The sequence below is a fragment of the Carassius auratus genome, unplaced genomic scaffold (assembly GCF_003368295.1).
Source record: "Carassius auratus strain Wakin unplaced genomic scaffold, ASM336829v1 scaf_tig00216713, whole genome shotgun sequence".
Lineage (NCBI taxonomy): Eukaryota > Metazoa > Chordata > Actinopteri > Cypriniformes > Cyprinidae > Carassius > Carassius auratus.
Window position 1 is genome coordinate 14242 of NW_020528703.1, and position 24287 is coordinate 38528.

At 36.0% G+C, this 24287-nt stretch overlaps 1 pseudogene; it reads left to right on the forward strand.

Annotated features, from left to right (window-relative positions):
* The first annotated feature begins 240 nt into the window (after positions 1–240).
* The window catches only part of LOC113098826 (exostosin-1a-like), a 45033-nt pseudogene continuing 20986 nt past the window's right edge, over positions 241–24287 (forward strand).

Below are 24287 nucleotides of genomic sequence, written 5' to 3' on the forward strand. Positions count from 1 at the left end.
ATCCCACTTGCTTTGATATTCTGTTATCAAATACAATGACGCTCAGCCATTTTTAAGAGTAGCTTAAGTGTCTAAATAATTCTGTTTGTCACTAGATTCTGAGAGATAGGCTACATTTGCTGTTGTTGCTTTAAAACCGTCACGCTCGACTGTGGGCGTGAAAGGGTTACAGTTCCGTCGGCCCGCCCGGAAATGACTCCACCCAATCACAGCGCGCGGTGTACGGCGGAGGCGCGTGACGTCAGCAGACGTCGTGCGGGGATTGGAATGCTACAATGTAACAATCGCAACTGGACGCTCCAGATTAAAGCGCTGCTGGAATGTTACGTTGTATCGTCGCCGTCGATACAACGCCGTTCGAATGTAACAAGAAATAGAAAGACGTTTCGGTTTGTAATGTTTGTACGAGAGCTTCCAAAGCAGCAACTGCACCTTAACAAAGACAACCAACGTTTGGATGATTTATCGGAGAGAAATATGTGAGAATACATGGATTGGTGGGGATTTATCCGTTTAGGAAGTTTCGGACAGGGTCTTTCTGACTCACATGCACCTCGTGAGATCTATCACCGGGAGATGTTTGTGATTTCTCCATGCTGGATTTCAAGAATTCTTCTCTGAAAGAACTTTCTGATGGTTTCCATTTATTCCGAACAATCCCGATGGCCAGCAGGGTTCAGGTGTCATCTGTCAGGAGTTTAGATGCTGTCTAATGTGAACCAGGCACCGGAGAGCAGAGAGGTAGATCCATAAAAAGGGTTTAAGGTTAAGTCGCCCACATGCTCTGGATTTGGGATTGGAATCACAAGGTGGAAGTTGAGAGCATCAAATCCCTGCAGGTCTGTGGAAGATGCTGTCCAGCAGGAGTTGAGACCTTTGCATTCATCAGCAACCAGCTCCATCTGGATCTAAGGACACATGCAGGCCAAAAAACGCTATTTAATTCTGTTCTCTGCAGGTGTGAGCCTCATTCTCCTCTTTTACCTTCAGGGACCAGCTTCCAGAAGGAGTCCAAACCGAGGGGATGACCCCCATCCACACTGGCCCCACTTCTCAGACCCCTTACAAGCTTTTATTCCGTGGGATCAGACTGAAACGGAGGACTACAATGACCGTGCTTCTCCGAGACACAAAAGAGATGACAATTCTGGAGCTTCCAAGTGCAGAATGGACTCCTGCTTTGATTTCTCTTTGTGCAGGAGGAACGGCTTCAAAGTCTACGTCTATCCTCAACAGAAAGGTGAGAAGATCTCAGAAAGCTACCAAAACATCTTGTCCTCCATCGAGGGCTCCAGATTCTACACGTCTGACCCGGGACAGGCTTGTCTCTTTGTTTTGAACCTCGACACTCTGGACCGAGACCAGCTGTCTCCTCAGTACGTCCACAACCTCAAAACTAAGATCCAGAACCTGAACCTGTGGAATAACGGAAAGAACCACCTGATCTTTAACCTGTATTCGGGCACATGGCCGGATTACACAGAGGATCTGGGGTTTGATACCGGAAAAGCCATGCTGGCCAAAGCCAGCATCAGCACAGAAAACTTCAGACCCAATTTTGACATCTCCATCCCCTTGTTCTCTAAAGATCACCCCCGGACTGGAGGAGAAAAGGGGTATTTAAAATACAACACCATCCCTCCCTTTAGGAAATATGTGTTGGTTTTTAAAGGCAAACGCTATCTGACTGGGATTGGATCTGATACCAGGAATGCGCTTCATCACGTCCATAATGCTGAAGACGTGGTTCTCCTCACCACATGCAAACATGGCAAAGACTGGCAGAAGCATAAAGATGCTCGTTGTGACAAGGACAATGCTGAATATGAGAGGTAAGAACAGATGGATTTCTTCTCTCAAAAAAACTTATATAATAACTCAAATGAGTGAATCCTAAATAGACCTATTATTATATTATACAGATCAGTAAAGTGGCACCAAAAAAGTATTTGCACACTGGGAGTGACATTGGAGTAAATGACAAAATATCATTAGCAATTCATATTAATTTAAATTAAAAAGTTTTAATTAATTTGAATTGATATTTCATGTTATTAAACCAAAACATTTCACTTTTTTTTTTATGACGTCCGTTCTATTAAAGATGTATTGAAGATGTTTTAAAGATGTGTTTGTTTTAGGCCAAACCGTTTTGCAAAAGATGTTCTTTTTAGATTTGTCGTGATCAAAACATTAGACTTTTAAACTTGTAAATGCCATTGCATTAGTTAATGAAATATTAAAGAAACTGCAAAAAATAATGCTGAACTTCACTTTTCTGATGTGTTTGCATTTACCTTAAGCAACTGGTGTCATGATGATTTATAGTGGAATAATTATTTTTGTGAACAGTGTGCAATGTGCTCTTTCTTTCAAATAAGTGTTTTGGTTTGATATATTGTTATCAAATGCCGTGCCAAAATACTTTTTGGTGCCACTGTAATAATTGAAAATGAATCTCTTAATTATTTTAATTGACTTTAATGATCTTTTAACATATCTGGCGCCTGGAGAAAACACTTTCTGGTGGAGAAGGCACTGAAAATTGTGTTAATACATCCTGAACATCTTGATATCAGTTTGTTTCATGTTGAGATTGTTTCAAATGATGATTTAAAAACCTTTTTTTTTTTTTAAAGCATTGGTTTTTAAAACCCTAAGCTGATTCTTATCATAATGCATCATTTCCAATTGAAGTGCGCACGAAAAAGCTGCTTTGGCATTAATGCATAACGATGTACCATTCGTAGGAAGCAAAAGCTTTCAATATGTATCACATAACCCTGAATGCTCCCGGAATATCTACCGCACACAATCAAGATATATTCCAGATGCGTTTGTCAGTACGTCTGTGAGATGCTGCTATATCTGTCTGCATCTGAACTAGGATTGCACTAAACATTATGCTATAATTTTCCCCCTTGATTGCTATCATTCCCTTTTCATCTGAGTGGTAGGTGTGAAGAAGTCAAACTTTTGCATCCCCTTTTCTTCGCTGTTAAACAAACAGTTATCTCCATCTCTGTTGTGGGTGCTTCGGGCCACAGCTTTTTTTTCCCCCGGTGGCTTCGGCACTCGGTGGGATGGGGACGTCACGAGGGTCTCTGAAGGATTAGTAGAAACAATGCCCCTGGTGCCAGTGGGGGTAAGCAGCCTCCCCTCTGTTTAAACAGTTCTCAGACCCCACTCCATCACCCAGGAATGCCTGTGTCCCGCGTGACCCCTCGTCTCTGGCATCATGACCTCAGTGTCAACCCGCCTACTGACAAGCTATACTGGGTGATCTGAAGAGATACTCACATACCACTCACACGGTTAACAACACAACCCCTCAGAAACACAACTGTGTGCTTAACAATGAGACATCGCTGAAATATGATTCCCCTTTGAGTCTGACGTGGATGGTGGTTGACTTATAGGTTTTTTTATGGTTTGATGTTGATATCTAAATGGCAGGGTGGCTGATGTACACTTAGAAGTTTTACAGAAAAATACAAATAAATGGCAGGTAACACACTGAAATAAACATGAAATTTTGAAGTAAAATAAATGAATTTATCTAATCAGTGATTAATTCGTCTACCAGCATTTGAAAACTAAATATTTCTGTAATTGTCAAATTTATTTAGTCACTTTTTGAAGTTCATCTTCATCAGAAAAACAAAAATAGTAAATGTTCCTTTTCGTCTCAGTCATCCCAGGTTGCAATGATTTTGCATCATGACGTCTTTAAGGCACAAGAAGCTCAATGCCTAAAATTACCTTTACCTTGGTTGAAATCATTTTAGTACATGGCCTTTAATGGCTTATTGCTTACGTTTTATAAAGACACCTGTGTTCATAAATTGTTACCATTTATAGTATATGTATAAATATATATTGATGCATCAGTTTATGTTATGGTTTTTGCTTAAAGTGTTTAGCTTAAAGTGACAGTTTCAGAATAATTTTTTCAGTTTTGATTTTGGGTGCAAAAGCAGTGGTGGAAAGGTTTTTTTTGGTTTTACATTATTTGTGTGGTGTTTTTATGAAGTTTAATCTAGGAATGTTTAATGCAGACATTTCATGTTGATGGCTTTGCTTTCAGAATTGAAATTGAAATCCACACAAACTTGTTTAAAACTGTACATTGTGACATCAAATTCACTTTGATTATGGAGTTGAGATGTAGTAAACTTCTGATTTGAATGCACTTGGTTGCACTGAAGCTCTCAGTAAGGACCGTTTTCCTCAAAGCGCCATATGACAATTTTGAAAATGCATGGCATATTTCCATTGGAGGCGGATGTTCGTTCCCTTCTCATTTCCTGTTGTAGCCATAGGCCTTCCCTCTGCTCGCGCTCTACAAGGAGCAGATGATGAAGTTGTTGAACATAACCGTTTTTGTGAATGTGAAATGCTGATGGCTGTGGTGCTGAATAATTGATCAGATGTGTTTTATTCATGTTATGTGTTTTTTTTTCTCCACTTGAAAATTTCAGGGTGTTCATGAATTATTCATGAGCACAAAATCATCTGCATCATTCCTGTCCAACATTTCAGATTTGCTCACGAAAGACTATGAAACAAAAAGAATAGCCTGACCAAATTGAATTGCATGGGTTTTATTGATTTTTTTAAAGGTATTTTTAAGTAATTATTGTGCGCATAAGGCCTTAAAAGAATAGTTCACCAAAAAATTATTATGAAAAAATTATGTACTCACCCTCAGGCCATCCCAGATAGAAATGAGTTTGATTCTTCATATGAACAGATTTGGGAACCAAATAAGAGTCCTGTACCCCTAATTCTGTTTTCTCCAGTAAAAAAAATAATCTTGTCTGAATCATGAGAGAAATATGCACAGATCAAACCCAGTTTACCAGTGGAAACAATCCAAAACAGCTTTAAGCATATGTGAGTGAGCTTTGATTTGATAGCAGGAGATGGACTAAGTTAATAGAGGAAGTTCTATGCATGAAGCGTAACATGCAACTTTTTGCTTGCAAATATATGAGTGGTGTGGATTATTGTGATGTTTTTATCAGCTGTTTGGACTCTCATTCTGATTAAAGACATCTAGAATCACATGTTGCACCCTTAAAAAAAGAAATGTTTTTTTTTTTTCTAAATGAATTCTATTGAAATATAATATGTTACTATGTAGCTCTCTGAAAGTTCTCAACTCCATATCCCTGTTATACAGAAAAGAATGGCTTCCACAGATGTAAGAAACAAAGCCCTACAAAATTGTTGATGATCTGTCCTGAAGCGTTTGTAGTGTGTCCGATGTCTTGCTCAGGCCGTATGTCTGTTGGACCGCACACTATAAACTGATTGGCGAGTGCTCGTTTCAGAGGAACTTGGACACTGGCTGATGACAATGTCTGTTAGGTTACATAATCTTGGATTTACTCTGGTGCCATGTTAACACATCTAATCATCTCAAACCAATCCCAATCTATTATTAGGCTGCTGCTTAATTGGGGCTCTGAGGAAGTGGTTTATATGCTGTCATTGACAAAAGAAAATGACACCGGGCATCGGCCAACTCGTCTGCTGCTGCTTGTTGGTTGGGGCTATTTCATGTGTTTCTTGAGTTTTTTTTTTATAAAAAAAAACAAACAATTGTAATGTTTTACTTGAAGCATTGAATGCATTGCACTAAGAGTTGTCATGTGTTTTAATGCATTAGATGTAAAATCATATTTAACTGTGGTAACAGTTATTCATAAAATGACACAATGCATCATAAGGTGCATTTCAATGCTTTAAATATACTTTCAAAATGCATTATTTATAAGGACTTGGAGTAAAGTGTTACAAACATTGTTTTGTTATGATGTGTTAACTTAAGAATCGATTAGTTGATGGGTTGTCTGAAGTTGACTACCGGTAGTTGATAGAGGATGAATTTAAAACTGCAACTTCTCAAAGTTTTAGCTTACTGACAATCCAGCAGTTACTGTAAGTAGGGCTGAAACGATTCCTCGAGTAACTCGAGTTACTCGATTACAAAAAATGATCGAGGCAAATTCCTCTGCCTCGAAGCCTCTTTTAATTTATAAATCTCACGTCAGGTTCTTTCGCAATTATTTTTTAATGTGACACATTGCGTTTACGTCACCCACAAAGTGGAAGGAGACGCAAGCGCTGCATCCGAGATCGCATACTGCAAGGAGTCAGCAGTGTTTTGATTAGAGCGCGCGGGCAAACGTGAAGAGAACGTCGTGGCGTGTGTCCATTGCAAGATAGAGCTGGCATACAACAACAACTAGGGCCATATGATTTCCGCGATGCAGAAAACGCGGAGGGAATCGCGGAATCCAGTCATAAAAACGGAGTTTAACGGAGTTTAACAGTTTAATGCGGAATGGCACGAAATTTGACAAATTGTGAATGAATTAATCAAAAATAGGTCATTGCACTTATATCAAATCAAATATAGACTGATATCTGTAAATATTAAGCCGGAACAGTCTATTTAAATATGAATCCTGCATGTTCTGCGTGTCTCTGTTAATGAATGGAGCAGAAGCGCGAGTTCCTTTATCACACACACTGAAGCGCGCGTACTGTCTCACTAAATAAGGATGTGAACACATGAACAACATCTCCAGAACTGCACTGACAGTCACTTCATGAGCATTTGACCGTTGTCACATCACAATACAAAGAACTGTAAAGGTACGTCGACCCGTCAAAATAAAAGTCAGTTTTTTTAAGGTTTACTCACACTACATATCTTCCATGTTTTATTTTTAATAGTAAATCCCCTTTGTTTACCAAAAAGTTAAGTTTGCTTAATTTTTAATAATTAAAAGATAAATTAAATTAATGTTTTATGTGTTTAATGTTTAATGTGCATCTCAGAAAATGCTTTATTTTAAACCCCAACTGAATGGCACTTAAATGAACTTAATTCATCTGTCAACTTTATTGTCATTGTTCACATTAGAAGTACAGACAGAGAAACAATGGGTAATAATTAAATGTTTATTTTTGATGTATGCAATGCATTTTATGCATTTAAAAAGTAAAAAAAAAAATTCTAAAAAAGGAAACTTATGTTCATTTTAAGAGCCCCAGGAGTCTTATTTTCTCTCGCATAATTAATATTGCACTTTAATTAAGCAAAAACACATTTTATCCGATTACTCGATTAATCGATGGAATTTTTGGTAGAATACTCGATTACTAAAATATTCGATAGCTACAGCCCTAACTGTAAGCATGCTCAAGTGCAAAATGACAAACACTTTTTAGCACTTCTGCATCTCTAAACATTTGTTGGACATTTACTTAACCACCCTGGGCAACCCCTAATGAACATTTCTAGAATATGAGCCTTCAAAAATGCCCAAAATGTACAGTGTGGTTAAATAAGGTGGAAGTAATCGTCTCCCAGTTTTCCTCTGCCTGTTATGTGGAAAATCCAGACATTATCTGTCACTAATAACAAGGAAGTGGTGGTCGTCTCGATTCAGCCTCTGAAAACACCAGCAGTGCAAAACATCACGAGTCTGTTCTCAACACTGTTGAGATTTGACTCATTCGTAACTTCTGTTCACACACCTTTGATTTAACTCTATTTAGACTCTTTGTCACCTGAATAAAGTCTGAATTTTTGAGCTCCATATTAGTTTTCTTTGTGAGACTATTTTCAGTTTTTTTTTTTTTTTGTACAGTGTTTGTGTGATGAACGATGGATTCATATATTACTATCACAGTGCCACAAATTATAATTTGCTATGATATTTATTTATTTTTACTACTGTTTTTACATCTTTTGATTAAATATCGATGAATGCAGTTAGTAAAGTGTATGACCTGCAATTAAAAATATATATAACATCATATTGTCTGATATTTTTGACTTTTGTATTTAAGAATTTTACAAGTAAAAATTTGTTTTACATTTATTGAATTTGTCTGAATATATCATCTCAGATGGTCACATTTTTTTGCTTTCTCACAGAGGATCTGTGGCTCTTCACCAGCTTTACCCATGTTATTGTGTTCTCTATAAAGGAAGTGCTCATCTGAAGGCTCTTGTCTCACTTCTGTAATGCAGATTTGACTACTTTCACCCGCATGAGCTGCTCTAATTATGTGCTCCAGCTGTGCAGCAGCTTTAATAAGATCGCACACTTCAGCAGACAGCGGACTGTTCACAAATCAATGGCTTCTCCACTTCTTCCACGCTGCTCAATTACAACCCAAGTATCTCACAAGCTCTGGAGATCATAATACAGTGGTGAGAGCATTCAGTTGGCGATAATAATGATAAAACATTCACTTTTATTAATCAAAGCCCTGTTGATAAGAACATTGCAAAGTGTCTTTAAGGGCTTGTATCTACATGCCGTGATTATAAACTCTCAAATTAGACCCTAAACTCAATAAGTCTGTAAACTGCACTATTGGGCTCATTGTAGCCTCTCGTATTGTAGTTTTTGCTGTCAGTCATGACTGAAGTCGAATTGGATTTAATGAATTCTTGTGTCATAAGTTCTTATAAGAGCTTTTTTAATTTAGTTAGTCATTGGTAGTTCACATTTGTGTCTCAGACAGCTTATTCAGTAAATTGGAATAGCTTAATCAATTCCTGTCATTGATGAATATTACTGTTGCTCTTATTTAATAAAAGATGCTACTTTTATAAACAATTGGACCTACTGTCTTTGCCTGGCAGATGAGAAAATGTCCATTTGATGCATCTCCTTAAAACTTAAATGTAAACCACCCACAACACCCTAGGCTTGTGTAGATGAGTTTTCCATGGGCAAACATAACAAAAATCCAGCCTGATGTGTTTCTTTTTCACTTGCCGAAGTTAAGTTTGAAGGACTTTATGATTAATGTGTTGGATGTATCTCAGTTCAGCTCTGTTCGTGGTGTTGCCATGAAATGGTAACATGAACATAGTATATTCTCAGGCTGATGTGTCCTGGGTCAAGTGTTCAGCTAATGTGTGAGTCGGATGTAATGATAGTTTACACTGTTTCACACCATGTATGTGGAGACCAGATGGGGAAATGCCATTCAGATGTGTGGGAAAACACGTTGGGACACAGAATCTCCTTTTCAGAATGGACTTTTTTTTTTGGAATGCCTTACAATGTTTTTGTTTTTTCACTGACATATATTATGTGGTGCTCTTCAATGCAAAACGTCCCAACTGCCTGCTAGTGTGTTGCCTAGTTTAACATGTTGCTATGTGGTTTCTAGGTGGTTGCTTGCTGACCCAAGTCAAATAATCACATTCCCAAAATTAGTTTTCCCCCCTTTTTCTTCCGAAATGTTCGGGGAGGGATCTGTGATTCTCTGATCTGCCCACATTTCCACTGACCAAGTAGTGATCTAAGTGCCCACAAATAAACATGCCATATCACTGTTTACATGCATATCATCTGCAATGTTTACATTGGTGTTTTAGGAACGTATTTCCACAAGCAGTGAGTTGAGTGTGAGTGCTGTACGGTTAAACCACCATGTAGAAATGTCTGTTTTTAGCAGTTTTCCTATAGATTAGATGTTATCAGCCAGTAGAGGAGAATGCTAATGAGTCAAACGACATCCCAGGGTCAGTCAGATGTTGGTGCAGAATCAGTATAATTTTATTTAGTGACTTTAAGCTTTTTTTTTTTAAGTTAAAATTAGACTTTTGCTGTTGAAATTGATTTGAGTTGCAAAAAATACCCAAAGGCTACATTTCTTAGATTTTGCAATATGAAAGTGTTAAAACGGAGTTGTTGATTCACTCTAGTTTGATTCATTTATGTGAATCAGTTCAAACGGTTCATTACAGTGAATTGATTCAAAGCTTTAATTCAAGAAATATTGATAGATGTTTTACAGTCAAACAACCATGTAGAAATGGCTGGTTTTATCGGTTTTCATTTAGATGAAATGTTATCTGTTTGTTCAAACAGCATTGAGCCCATAGAGCAGAATGCTAATGTATGAAGAGTCAGTCAAAGACAAAGTCAACAGAACGTTTCTTCAAAAAGAATTTAAGACAACTTGAGTGAGTTTAAGCCTTTTTTAAAATTAAAATAAAACTTTTGTAGTAGGAATTGATTTTTAGTTCTAAAAAAGACCCAAAGGCTATGTACAATTTTTGCTTTCATACAAATATGAAAGCATATACAGAAAAAATAAGGTCACTTGGTAAGTTTATTCATTCATTAAACTGTACATGGCATTGATTCGAAGAATTGTTGATTATAAACCCAACGATAGTTTGCTTTGGACAAGACGATGTCTAATGAATAACATGGGACAGTAGCCAAATGTGTTTCCCGTGTTGTTTTGCATGTCGTTCCCTACAGTTACTGGGAGTGGGTTCGAGAGAACGTGTTGGCTTGCCTCTCTATAAATACATCTCTCCGTCGACGTCAGGCTGTCCTCACATCATACGGCTAGCATGTGTTCTGCTCATCTCTCGTTTGGCACCGCTTCTTAATTAGAAGTGTGACGTGAGCTTTCGGTTTTAGGGTGAGCATGTGATCCCTTCTGGCCGTGGTAGAAAGTCTCTGACCGTTCAGAGCGCAGAGATGTATAAAGTACTAGAGACCCATACTTGAGTAAAAGTACAAGTGCTCTATCAAAAAAGTGACTTGAGTAGAAGTAGAAGTGCTCTTTAAGCACCACACTTAAGTAGAAGTACTAAAGTATTCAACATTTTTTGTACTTAAGTATTGCAAGTAGTCTATTTTAAAATTTACTACTCAAGTACTGAAAGTAAAAGTAGAAGTATTGTGTTATGTAGTTAAAGAAAGTAGTCAAAAGTTTGAACATATTGTTTTTACTATTTCAAATGATTAACCTAAAGGACAATCACAATTCCTTTGACTGTAACTTCTTGTAAACAAAAAACGGTTACTAGGGTCAGTTAGCCCAATTTGCAAAATGATGTCATTAATAACTCACCCTCATGTTGTTTCAAACCCGTAAGACATCAGAGGGTCATTTTGAATTTTTTGAAGCATTGAAAATACATTTTGGTCCAAAAATAGCAAAAACTACGACTTTATTCAGCATTGTGTTCTCTTCCGTGTCTGTTGTAAGACACGCGAACGGATGTAACCGGATCTTTTTGAAACAGTTCACCAAATCGAACTGAATCTTTTTAAACGGTTCGCGTCTCCAATACTCATTAATCCACAGATGAATTAAGCTGTTAACTTGTTTAATGTGTCTGACACTCCCTCTGAGTTAAAACAAACCAATATCCCGGAGTAATTCATTGACTCAAACAGTACACTGACTGAACTGCTGTGAAGAGAGAACTGAAGATGAACACCGAGCCGAGCCAGATAATGACTCGTTCACGAGTCAAGAACCGTTTCTGTCAGACGCGTCCGATTCGTGAACCGAGGAGCTGATGATACTGCGCATGTGTGATTTAGCGTGAAGCAAACCGACACACAGAGCGTCTGAACCGAGCTGATTCTTTTGGTGATTGATTCTGAACTGATTCTGTGTTAATGTTATGAGCCCAGGTGCAGTCAACGGCAATGACGCCATTGCGTCGAGCGCAAAAGAATCGGTGAACTGTTTTCTTCAACTGGTTTATTGAATCGAACTGTCAGAAAGAACTAACGTTACTGGTCATCCGAGAACCGATGCAATCGGTTCTTGACTCGTGAACGAGTCATTATCTAGTTCGGCTCGGTGTTCATCTCTCTTCACAGCAGTTCAGTCAGCATGCGCAGTCTTCTTAATCGCTTGTTTCGCTCAATGATGTGCCAGCTTCATCAAACCTGCCATCTACAGTTCTGGCAGTGGTTTGTAATGGAATGATTCGTAACATTTTTATAATTGTAACGAGTAACGATGCAGCACATAAAAAAAAAATATCGGAGTAAAAGTATTAAACTCAGCGAAAATATGTACTGAAGTAAAAGTGGAAGTAGGAGAAAAAAATAATACTCCAGTAAAGTACAGATACCGCCTTTTAGTACTTAAGTACAGTAGTGAAGTAGTTCTACTTCGTTACTATACATCTCTGTCAGAGCGACGGCTGCTGCTGTTTGAGTTCGGTGGTTTCACACTAGATTTATGCTACAACACTGACGCCGTTTGAACTATAGCGCTTGGGATCATACAGCTTTTATTTATTTTGCAGATTAATATTCATTTTCTGGAAGCAGTTTGGTTTTCTGAATCTCAGAGAGGATATTGTCTATGATTTTTTTTTTAATGATTTGAGCTGTTTATACAAGTGTCAAATGGGGGAGGGGTGTTTCTATAGGTCCTGGAAACATCAAAAAACAAGTAGAGATGGCAAAATGTTGACTCGTTTATTTCGGTTTCTGTCTGATGTGGTCCGATAGCCTCAGTTTATCAAGGGTTCTTCTGGCGTTTTGAAGTGTGATATTAGTCAACATCTTTAATTACAGACCATACAGATGTTTCCCAATAAAACATATTTTTCCTTGGCACATTAAATGTTCTGGGGTTCCCCCATGGCCTGTTTGGTTTCTTGATCAACATTTGGTAACTACATGTGTTACTGTGCCAGCTTCAGTTCATAACTTTAAAAGTTTTTCAATTGAATTCTGGATCTCCTTTTTAGCATGGTATGAAACAAAGGTCAGCATAATAAGCAAGTTTTACATCACAGTAATCTAATATTTATGAGACCAAGTTTAAAACTCATATAAAGAAAAGTTTTGCAGATTTGAATGTGTAGAAAAGTTCAGCTTTTCTAGTATTTGTGATATGTAAGTTGTTACAGAATATAATATCAACCTAGTTTTTTTTGGTGTTTTTTTCCTCCAAGTATGACTGAATACTCTTTGAATAGAAATAAACAGTGTCAGCGTTGTGGGCTGTTTTAAAGCTTGTATTTTTGTTAAAGCATTTGCATGAATTATTCAGCAAAACTCATTTATTCTTTGAGCTGCACATCTTTCTTAACAGGGCTATGGATAGTAGAAAGTAGGAATACTTTACTAGGTTAATGAATTTCTGGTGATGTTACCACTTTAAAGTGAAAAGATTGCATATAACTTTCCACAGACGAGGTTAGTAAGAGATTTTGTCACACTAGTCTCCTGTCAACACAAATACTCTTCAAAAGTTTGGGGTCAATAAGACTTTTTGGAAGAAGTCTCTTCTGCACAGTAAAACAGTAATATTGTGAAATATTAACTTTTTAAAAGGTTGTCTATTTACATGTATTTTAATATGTAATTTATTTCTGTGATCAAAGCTGAATTTTCAGCATCATTTCTCCATTATTTAGTGTCACATGATCCTTCAGAAATCATTCTAATATTACTGCTCAAGATATTTCTGATTATTATTCATGTTGACATTTTTTTTATGAAAAATTTGAAAAAATAAATAAAATAAAAATAACAACATTTATTTGAAATCTTTTGTAAAATTATAAATGTCTTTTCTGTCACTTTTGATATGTTTAATGCATTCTTGCTGAATAGAAGTAATAATTTCTTTCCTTACTGATCCCAAACTTTTGAACCGTAATGTAGAAGCAAAATTTATGTAAATTTAAAAAGTCTTACAAAATTACTTTATATTATTTAATAAAATAATAAATTATTATTACAAAGCATTTTCAGTTTTGGTTTCGGCGCAGAATTTTCATATTAGTGCAATCCTATCAACTATTAATTTTTTTTGAAATGTTAATTATTTTCTGCGCCAAGTAACATGCAACAAATGCTAAACAAATGCTTGAAATTTTATGTTAAATGCGAAACTAAATCCACTTCCATTTAATATTATATCACAGCATTGCAATAGAAATGTTACTATTTTATTGTTTTAATAAGCCATCTCTTCTGAAAAGGGAAACATTGTCCTAAAGTTGCTTTACTTTGCTTTTGGTTGCTAAAAACTGAGGTATGTTTTCCAGATGCAGCTTAATAGCCATATTTCTTGCTGATGGAAAGAAGCTGTGGGAGTGAACAGTTGTTCTTGTTCTTGTGACATGAGGAATCGAACAAGACTAGGTTAAAGGCTCGGAAAGCATTTTCTGATGTTCTTTTAATAGTCGGGCAAATAGTTGTGCCTCACATACTAAATGCTTATAATGCCTTTTTTTCACGTTTCCATTTGCAGAATATTAACATAATACCACCACATTTCCATAATGAAAATTCAATATTTACCAACTTAGTGAAATTGTAACAACTCATTTTGCAAGCAAAGAGGTCAGTCAATCATTTACAGTAGCAAAAACATGCAGAAATAAACTCAATGCAAGTATGCAGATGCAAATGCTTGGTCAACATGATGCAAACATGCTGGGGTGGGAATCAGACAAACCTCAGATTTAATCTAGAATTAAATACAGACTCATTCAGACGCGTTGGTGTAAATGTTTCAACAGTTGAATTCAGTTGAGATCATTTCATTTGCTCAAGCATTGCATTGACTAGAAGAGCTTTTTTGTTAATATCCACTATAATGCATTTTTTTTTCACTATTATGAATTACAGTTAGTGTATTTCAGAATAAAATGATGCATGATTTAAATCATACCTTTTGCTTTTACTTGGGTGGAATTGTTCACTCAACATGTGTTGTGTTGTACTTCACAAGATGTTAGCTGATAGACTGGAGTGGTGTGGATAACTCGAGGGTTATTGAGATGTTTTTATTAGCTGTTTGGACTCATTCTGATGGCACCCATTCACTGAAGAGGATCCATTGATGATCCAAGTGATGAAATGCTAAATTTCTCCAAATTTGTTCCAATAAATTTGTTCCGATTTGTGCCAAAGTGTCAGAGTGACAGTGTCAAATAGTCATGAAATACTGAATTATGACTTTAAAGTGTCATTTTTTAAGAATTTTTTGGACTTTAAAGACTAAAGTGGACTGTGAGAAAAAAGCAATGTAGGCAATGTTTTTTTTTTTGTTAAGTACTTGGAGTGTACTTGGAGGCCCATGGAGTGTCAGTGACATGATAGTGGTTATGTGAGCTAAAAATGTTTAACCCGACTCATGTCAGTCCATCTCAGCTTCTGCATTATGCATTTGTTTCTAAGTCATTTGAATATTCAGAGTTTTTCAACTTTTTTTAATGTAAGCTGAATTAACATTTTCCATATGCGCAGGAGGATAAATGGATGATTGGTGAACAAGCATACCTTTAAAATAATATATGGATTAACAGACTGCCAACTCTGAATAATGGACCAGTTGTGTGCAGCTGATGCACATTAATGAAGAGAGAAGGTTATAATGTTCCTCAGCTGTGTACATGATGAACAACATATTTATTTATTTGCATATTATTATTTTATTTGATATATTATTTGCATATTTTCAGCTGTTGCATTACATTTTTTTACTGTAATCAAATTGGCGATACAAGTCTTGAAATATTACAATTAGCCTATAAAACTACAATTGCAAATATTACAATTGCTTAGTTTTTTGTATTTTATTGTTTATATAATAAAATAATAATTTTGTTTATAATAATAATAATAAATACATTTGCATTTAGTCATTTAGCAGACGCTTTTATCCAAAAAGACTTACAAATGAGGACAATGCAATCAAAATCAACAAAATATATTAGATTTTCTTCATTTTTCAGTAAAATAGTACAACTGCTGTATTTATTATTTTGTTTTATTTAGTATTTTATCATTATTATTTATTTAATTATTGGTCAAACTATTCAGCCTGGCAAACAACTTTTTTTTTTTTTTTTTATTGCAATCACAATTTTTATTGGAAAAATTGCATTTCATATTTTTTCACCCCACCAAATCGACACCCTTGTACTTGAAAGTAGAAATGCCTTCAAAAATGAACTCCAAGCATTCAAAGGTAATTTCTGACACCATTGTCTTGGATGCTTTCATGAAACAAACCGGTTAAAGCAAACGAGTCCTGTTTCATGGTTTGATTAAGTTTTAGACTTTATATGTTTCCTACACCCCTTCCCAAAATCCAGTGAATATTTTCCTCCTGCTCGGACTGGCACTCCTTTGGGCTGCAGGCCATTGTCATTTATTTAGCAAGCGTTCCAGGTGTTCTGACAGGATGATGTATTTGTAGACCTTGGCAGTGCTGTGCAGGTGATATATTCGACGAGGAATGCTGAGAGCAGATATTTCCAGTGTGCTTTGGGCTTGTCCTGCGCTGTGACCACGACGCTGCTTCTGTCTGCGCTCTGGAGCCAGTGATGACTTGCTTTCTTGGTATGACAAGGCACATGCAATATTTTCTACTTGTACTATGAAATATGTTCTGAAAGCTACAAGGAGAATTACATAGAACGGCCAGGATAGAGCAAATCCCAGTCATTCATTTGCAAACACAGCTGCTGATTCTGTACGCGGATTTAGAATCCATTTGAGTCATTCTGACCCGATTGGACTCATCACTGCCAGTTTCTGTGCAGCATTCAAAATGAGCTTCAGCGCATGTTCCAAAAATATTTGATAATGATCCTGCCTCAAGCTCTTCCTTGTCTCCCGCTGAGAGAAGTATTAGGATTTTGAAATTAATATCATCATGCTATTAGATAGTTTTGAGTTTTAATCAAATACTACATTATGAGTGCCTCTGAATTGCTTATTGTCAAGTTAAAAAATGACTTTACATGCCAAAGGCAATGATGTGCTTTAATTACTAATAGGTTACAAGGAGCCTGAAGGCATCATACATTTGGCTGAGTGTGCTTCAGCTGAAATGAGGCTGGGTAGAGGAATCGTTTACCCAAAAATAGTGGTTTTGATTTAGTTATTTGACTCTTTTGAATCAGAATCATTCAGATTCAGTGGCACTGAATCATTCCCTCTGATTCATATGCACACGCTTTCACGTGCGCTTTAGTCAGTCTTTGAAAGTAATACAACAGGCCGTTTTCATGCTCACCCACAGGGATCTCTTGGTTTCATAGACAAAGAGTTGGCATACTGTGATAATGGCAGCAGCTTCTACAGAAAATAAAGGTGTCATGATAACCCGGTGCCCAAAGCTTGGCCTTTGCGTGGTAAAAGCTTTGACTGCTCTGAAGATAGACACTTCTGCACTCTTGAAAATACGCTTATCTGCTCTCTCAGAGGCTTCACTTCATCTGCTGAGATAAGAGCCTATGAGGGTTCTGTGCCTGTTCACATGTGGGCAGCCATAAAACACGTCGGTGTTGGCTGATGCATCCTGGCCCGCAGATATGCACATCCGAAAAATGTAGAAAATCATACTGCAATGCCATGCATGCTTACAAATAAAGGTTCTTTATTTGCATCTTTGGTTGCATGAAGAACATTTAACATCCATGGAAACTCTTCATGCCACAGAAGAACTGATCACTGAAAGGCTTTTTGGAGAACCAATAATGGATGATCTAAGGCATTAAAGGCGTTAAGAGTGTAGTAATGGATTCTTTAGCCACATAGTGCCAATTATTGTTCATATTTAAAGAGCCAGTAAGATGAAAATTCTAAGCTTCCTATCACTGTTTATAAGTCCTGTACAACAGGTTTAAATCCATCCAAGGTTAAAAAACATTGTCATTTTGTCAAAATATCATTTTAAATTTACCTCAATTCTCAGAGATCCCCAAGCGGTTCGCGCGAAGCTGTTCAAAAGATTCAGTTTCCTTAAACCCCACCTTTCTGTAGCATACTGTGTTCTGATTGGTCAACTGACATAGTCAGTTTTGATTGGTTGTTCCGCACACACCTCCACGGTAAACAATGCGTTAGCATCTTTTTGGGGTGAATTGTCTTATTCCTCTCATCACGAAGAAAACAGTAAAATAAAAAACTTGAAGAACAGTCTCGCTGCTTTTTCTTCTGTGTGGGTGTATTCAAGCCGCGCGCTTCAGTTTGAATCTGAATAGCGCGCTCAGCGCGGGGGGGGGGGGCGTGGTCACATTAGATATAATGAAGGGAGACGTGAAAAACAGACATCGCGTTGTTTTCATATGGATTACTTTATCACAGAATATCTGTTAGCAGCACTTGTTTAGTTTTAAAGCTTTAGTTCAAGCTTTCTTTAGATATCTCTCTCATGTCTCTTCATTGAGTATTCACGGAGTTACACTTCATTTTAATGACGTGTTTGTAAAAGAAGATCAGCGCAGACAAATGCTGTAGACAGCACACCTTGTTTGTTATCTTTATTTTATAAGTGCACAAAGTTATGTCTGTATCCAAAAAAAGTAGATTGATGTATTGCTCTTATCTGTACGATTAAAACTGAAAGTGTAATTTAAGTTCTTTTCGGGGTTATCAGGGGGAAATGACTCATAATACACTGTCTCCTCGACATGATGCTCTCACACCAACAAGAGCGTCTGTGTGTGGGGGTGGGGCAGGTCAGAGTTTCGTTTCTCCCAAGACGGTAGGCGGAGATTATTATGCAAAGTGTTCTAGTGACGTACATAGAGATGGGCAACAGATTTGAAATCTATAACGACTCGTTTCAGCGATTCAGAGTCGACTCCTTACTTTAGAAGCCAATAACTTTATAAATCGTGTACTTTTTGGTTTAATTACTTTGCACATTGTTTACACTGATGGACAGCTACATCAAACACTTTAATACAGGTCATTTTTGATTTCCCATCTGTGTGGCTCTTTAAATTAAATAGTTCACAGAACAATTAAACCCTCATGTCGTTCCAAACCTGAAATGAATTGAAGACATATTATGTATGAATTTGAATTGCTGTGTGAGTGCTGTCAAGCTCCATAAAGAGACACAGTAAAACCCTAAAAGTATAGGAATTTTGTGTTATATTTATTGTCTTCTGAAATGATTTAATAGCTTTTGATGGTCAATCACATTAAATGTCATTGTTTAGAGGGCAACAGTCGAGGCATTTAGTGATATTTCAGTATTATTTATATAGTATGTATTAATAATTTCAGTATATATTCAGTTTTATATGTGTATACTTATTTTTGTAAGACTTATTTGTATAGCTTTATTTTTATTTCAGTTTTAGTAATTGTATTACTTAAACTTATTTCAGTTAGTTCTCGAAGCCAGATTGATCATTTTCATCAGTTTCTTTCTTTTTTTTTCATGTAATTTAAATTTTTTATTTTGGCTTTATTTCAGTTAACAATGTTTTTTTTTTTTAAGCAGTTTTAGTTTTGGTTAACAATAACAACACTATAAATGACAACAGTTGTTTCTTTTTTGGATGAACTATTCCTTTAAAAAATCTTATTTGGAGGGTGAATTGCATGCATAGTTTCTTCATTTATTTTATTTTATTTTTTTTAATCAAGATGTCTACCTTTTCTCTGATAACCTCGCATCCCAACTCTGGAGTTTTATTGCCATTTGCCTGGACTTGTCTTGGCCTTTGTCCACTTTCTGGTGATGCTGGTGATTGCTGGAGATCAGGTTGCACGTTTCCAGTTTGTCTGGCGCTTTGGCAACTTGGTGTTTCTCTCAAACCTGTCTCAACATCACCACAATGGCACAGGCAGAAAACCCACTCATGTGTGATATCAAATATCATGTTCTGATGCAGATGGGACATTTATGGGTGGGGTTTTAGTGGTTTGTTCATATGTTGATCCTTTTACATACCTACTTATTTATATATTTTTTTATTCTTTTATTATGTGTTGTATGTTCTATCGCTGTCATTCTGTTGTACTGCGGAGCTTCTATCACGAAAACAAATGTGTAAACCTGGCAATAAAGCTCGTTCTGATTCTGATTCTGAAAATGTAATGCATTGATCATGGCATTTAATAATATAATATAAGTCATTTAGTATAGTGCTGTGTGTTTATTTCTAATTCAAAGTACCATTTCTTAGCCTGTGATTCTAAACCAGGAGCAAAAACCTTTTAGTGGCATATTATATATATATATATAAATTGCAAATATTTTCCAAAACCTAGTAACGTGAGCAGCCTACACTGGCTAGAAACTAGAAACTGAGGCAGGGAACCAACTGAAATAGAACTTATTTAGAAATGCATGCACTATAAGCATCCATTGATGAAATTTACAGGAAACCCACACTTGACTTTAACATTTACCATTTAATCATTTAGCAGACGCTTTTATCCAAAGCAACTTACAAATGAGAACAATAGAAGCAGTCAGACCAACAAGAGAACTACTTCAACATATTTCAACAGAGTTTCTCAATTAAGTTCTTAAAAGCACAGAAATACAAAGTACGCACATATAATACATCAAATAGTCCAAATTGAATTTGATTGACCTTTTTGACCATTTTAATCAGTATTTTCTAGGTATGAATTATATACACTACAATGCAAAACTCAGTAAGATTAATTTATTAATTAATGTATTTATTTATATATATATTTTTTTAAAGTAATTAATACTTTTATTCAGCAAGGACACATTAAACGGACCAAAAATGAGAGTAAAGACATTTATAATGCTACAAAATGTTTTATTTCAAATAAACACTGTACTTTTGAACTTTCTAATCATCAAAGAATTTTGGAAAAAAATGTTTTGTTTTGTTTAAACAAAAATATTAAGCAGTACAACTGTTTTCAACATTAATAATAATAATTCTTCACATTTTAAACAATATTACTGTTTTTAGTATATTTTCGATCATAAATAAAATCATACTTCTTTCAAAAACTGAAAAACATTTTTACAGACCTTTTACAGAACCTACATTTTAATACATGTATAATTCATTATATATTGTTTCGTCTGCTGTCTGGGTTTAGGTTTAATTATGAATTCATTATAAGTTTTAAAATGTGTGGCTTCGTGGACATCATAATTATAAGCAAATGAGTTTCTCTAAAAAACAAAATATGATCTTTTTTCTAGTAGTCGCTGTTAGACTGAAGAGAACCAGGTGGTTTCAGCACCTGCCCTTAACGCGAGGCTCGGATCCTGCTCTCCATTTGACCGTGCTTCATACAAACAATGTGTTTCTTCTGCCAGCTCCGCTGCAGACTCCCCTGTGTGAGGCTATAACCAAAGACCTCGACTGGAAGCTCGCTTTTTATCCCACCCGCTGTTCAACTAATTACCTGCCCACAGTTTTGGCTGGGGAAAGTGTTAACCAGGCTTACTTGGCATGATATGCAGGCCGCATTTTGCTGTTTTTGTTCAGGAATTAGTGGGAATGGGCTTCATTGAGCGTGGCTCATTAGGAGTCCAAGTGAAATCAAATGCAATTAGAAATCCAGTCTGGCATTAGTCCCCGTGCTCCTGCTTTCACCGTCCTCTCTGTTGGAGATTCACTCTCTCCGGGTGTTGAAGCAGTTGGTTCCCGGTTGGATGTGGATGTGAGCTTGTGCACTTCCTGCTCTGGAGAACTGGGAACTCGTCATTATTTTCCACCCGACAGGACCCCTGTGTTCCCCTCATCCCTCATTAAACCCAATGGCCTCTCCCTGACCCGAGAGGATTATAGCATCAGTGTGAATGTGTTCCTCGAGATCTCTTTGCCCACTTCTAATGTGGTGCTTTTTCACCCCTGGTAGGTCAGAAACTCGATATAACCTGTAGCTATTATGATCTGGATGGTGGTTGATTACTGGTTGAATAGGTTAATGGGTGTAAGGGGTGTAGTAACGCATCCATGTGTTGATACGAAAATTTTAGTTTTATTCTGGCTGTCTCCATATGTTCTTATAAAGTAAACAAATAAATGGATCTGAAATTATAGTTTTTATTGTTAACTAAAACTAAAACCATAAATTGTTTTACTTGAAATAAAATGAACTAAATAAAATATAAAAAAAAAACATATTTCAGCTAGTCATCAAAGCAACATTTCTGATTTTCATTTAGTTTTACTCTATACTAAAATAACTAAATCTTTTTTTTAAACAAACAAACAAAAAAACTAATAAACATGTCAGAAAGAATACAATTACTTAAACTTCAACTTAAAATTAACAATTCATTCACAATTCAAAATATTAATTAACTATAATAGTATGTCAATGACAAAGACATTTTTTAATTGTTTTTGAACAAAGTCTTTTATGCTCACAAAGGCTGCATTAATTTTACAAAAAACAAACAAACAGTAAAGTACAGTAAAAGTGTCAAATATTATTAAATATAATCTTCAGCATCATTACTCCATTCTTCAGTGTCACATTATCCTTCAGAAATCATTCTAATATCCTGATTGGCTATGTGTGTGTGTGTGTGTGTGTGTGTGTGTATAAAGATAATTTTGGGCTATTTCCTTTAATCGTATAAAAATGCACAGTATGCCATCCATCTGTGTTCCATAATTTAATTTAATCAATTAGTTTGAACATCATTATAATTTTCTTTCTGAATAATTACTGCTGTTTAAATTCAAAAGCAAGTTAAGAAAGCACAATTGTAATGTATAATGCACAAGATGTCATAATCTCATAACCAGCACTTTATATTAAAAGGTATTTCTGTCATTTTTGTTGGCATTTGTTGCCTTTAGCCCTAGTTCATTTCGATTCTTGTACAGTTTGGCGAAGTGAAGTGAATTAAGCTTCGAGTGAGCGTCTTGTGTGCTACAGGACAGTGGAATCAATATTTGCATGTCTTGGCTTGTCTCTTTCTCAACACGGTTTCCTTTGTGGTGAATTATGCATGCGGCCGGTTCATCCAGGGACTGAAGCAGTTGTAGTGCTGACCAGAGAGGGCAGAATGAGCTTTATCCCAGCGGTGACCTCACCGATCACTCCATCAGCCTTCAGCGCTGACCCTGTGTGTCTCACGACACATGAGCCGAACACAAACCACACAAGCTGCTGTTCTTGGCTTTCTGTGACTCAGTCTGATGTATTCTGTTGAGCGGCTGTTAGCATACAAAGAGTATATTACTGAATGTTTCTTTAAATATGTCAAGTCAAAAGTATTAGTATTGCACTTTTCAGAACACACACTGTTTCATGTGTGTTTATACTTGCATTTAGCAGATCAGAGCAGGGCGATAATGTACTGTACATATATGAGGATAAAACTGGACATACCTGTATATCCAACTTTATTTTAAAAACTACAGGCAACTGGTTCTTCACTTTTGGCTTTAATATGACATTTTACACTTTTATTTGGCTGCTAAAGATCTCCAGTAATTGACGACAAGTTACTACATATTAATTTACATATTATTTACTTATTTGATAAATTATTTTTTTAGGTCTGACTTTTTCCAGTATTTTTGCAATAAAATGCCTTTATCTTGCTATGGTTTGTTTTATAGCAACATAAAGAATTAAATGAATATTTTCACACTGAATTTGACTGCTTTATTGGAAATGACGCTTCATAAAATAAATTTAATTGTGAATTTTTCTTTGTTGACAGTTTTGGCTTTTGCTCACAAGAATGCATTTATTTGATTAAAAAAAAACAGTAAATGTTGAAAATATAATTATGATTTAAATTGACTGATGTTTTAATATATTTTACAGTGTAACTTTTGCAATATATGTTTTTATCTTGCTATGGCTAATTTCATAGCAAGCCATATGATTAAATTAATATTTTAACAATTAATTATACGATTGGAAATAACACTTCATAAAAAAGTTTGATTATTTACCTTGAATTTTCTTAACACTTCTGCCTCCTTTGTAAACCAACGAATATCTTTCATGCATTTTTTTGCACATTTATTGTACACAAGATTTGGTGTGTTTTTTTTTTTTTCTCAGAAATTACTAGTCAGTTTGACAAATAATTATAAAGAATTGTCAGGTGTTGTGGCATATAACTATGTATACTAAATGTCTCCTCTAGTAAGAGTAAGAAGGAGCAGCAAAGAGAATAAATGTCTAATAGAAAGGAGAATAAATAGGAACAAAATGCTCAATGATGGTTTTTCATCAGTGGTGACCCATCCTTTCCAAAGGCTTGAGGAAATGATAGAAATCCGACTGTGGAGTTTCTCCACCCACTCCTCCATACACATAATAGCAGCATGGAGCCAATGAGACTATTGTTTTATGCACAGAATTAATAATGCACCGTTGAAGTCATTTTGCTGTGCTTATGTTGTCTATTGCATTTATTAATATCAATGCATTTGGTTTCTTATGACATTAAATAGGTTTATAATGCGTGTTTGAAGTGCTATAAGGAGTGCAGATTTACTATACGTCATTTTCTAGATAAAAATGTTTTTTTTTTCTCATGCCTGAATTTTTCCAGGCCGTCTCCTTGTTTCTTCATGCACTAGTTTTTAATGGGAGACGGAGACAGATGCCTGTTAATGCACGTCTTCAAAGGACGTCTTGTCTCATGATGTGATCTTTTATGACCTTTGGAAATGCTGATCTTCTCCGCAGTCAGCGTTGGCCCTGCAAGCTAAAACTAGTGCATAGCTGTGA